Raw genomic sequence first — 979 nt, 5'->3', positions numbered from 1 at the left:
ACTAGAGAACAATGGTTTGATTTTGGAGTGTCCTTCTAAAAGAACAGCTTACCATAGCTAAAGGGTCCCTTCTACCCTTACCAAGAGGAAGGTGGCCACTGAACAATTACAGTGCAGTAACGGGTGAAAAAGAATTATTTGGTAATCTGTGTTGTCAGGTGTATGAGTACAGAGGAGAGCATGTAAAGAATAGGCCAGACTATTCGGTGTGTTTGTGTGTAGGCAAGGGGAAAAAGAACAGTAACGAGAGAGAGAAGGATCCAATGTAGTACTGTCTGGCCAGTCAAAGGAACCCATAATTCTTTAGCGGTAGTATCTCAACGGGTGGCTGGTGCCCTGGCTAATCTACTATGTCTGGGGCATTTGTCTTGCAGTGGACTACGACTAACTACGGCTGATAATGTTGATGATATAATGTATATGCATGGTATGTGTGCATGCATATATACACACACACAGATATATATATATATATATATATATATATATATATATATATATATATATATATTTGTGTATGTGTATACATATACACACTATATGTAAATACACACACACACACACACATATATATATATATATATATATATATATATATATATATATATACATGCGTACCTTTATTTACATAGATGCTTAAAGCCCCCCCCCCCCACACACACACACACATATATATATGTATATATATACAGTATATATATATATATATATATATATATGTATATATATATATATATATATATATATATATATATATATATATATATATATATATATATGCGCGTGTGTGTGGACCCAAATGGTATTTTTGCTTTGTTTTTTATAAAGACTGCAGATTTCATAGCTCCAAAGTTACCTGTTATTTTGTGCAAGTTAGCAAGAAGAGGAGCTTTTAGCACTTGTTGGAGAATTGGTAATGTTACTCCACTATGTAAATGTGTTTGTGGTAGCTCAAGTCCAACTGATTACCGCCCAATTT

The sequence above is a fragment of the Palaemon carinicauda genome, chromosome 44 (genome assembly GCF_036898095.1).
Source record: "Palaemon carinicauda isolate YSFRI2023 chromosome 44, ASM3689809v2, whole genome shotgun sequence".
Classification (NCBI taxonomy): Eukaryota; Metazoa; Arthropoda; class Malacostraca; order Decapoda; family Palaemonidae; genus Palaemon; species Palaemon carinicauda.
Note: the sequence above shows the minus strand (reverse complement) of the source record.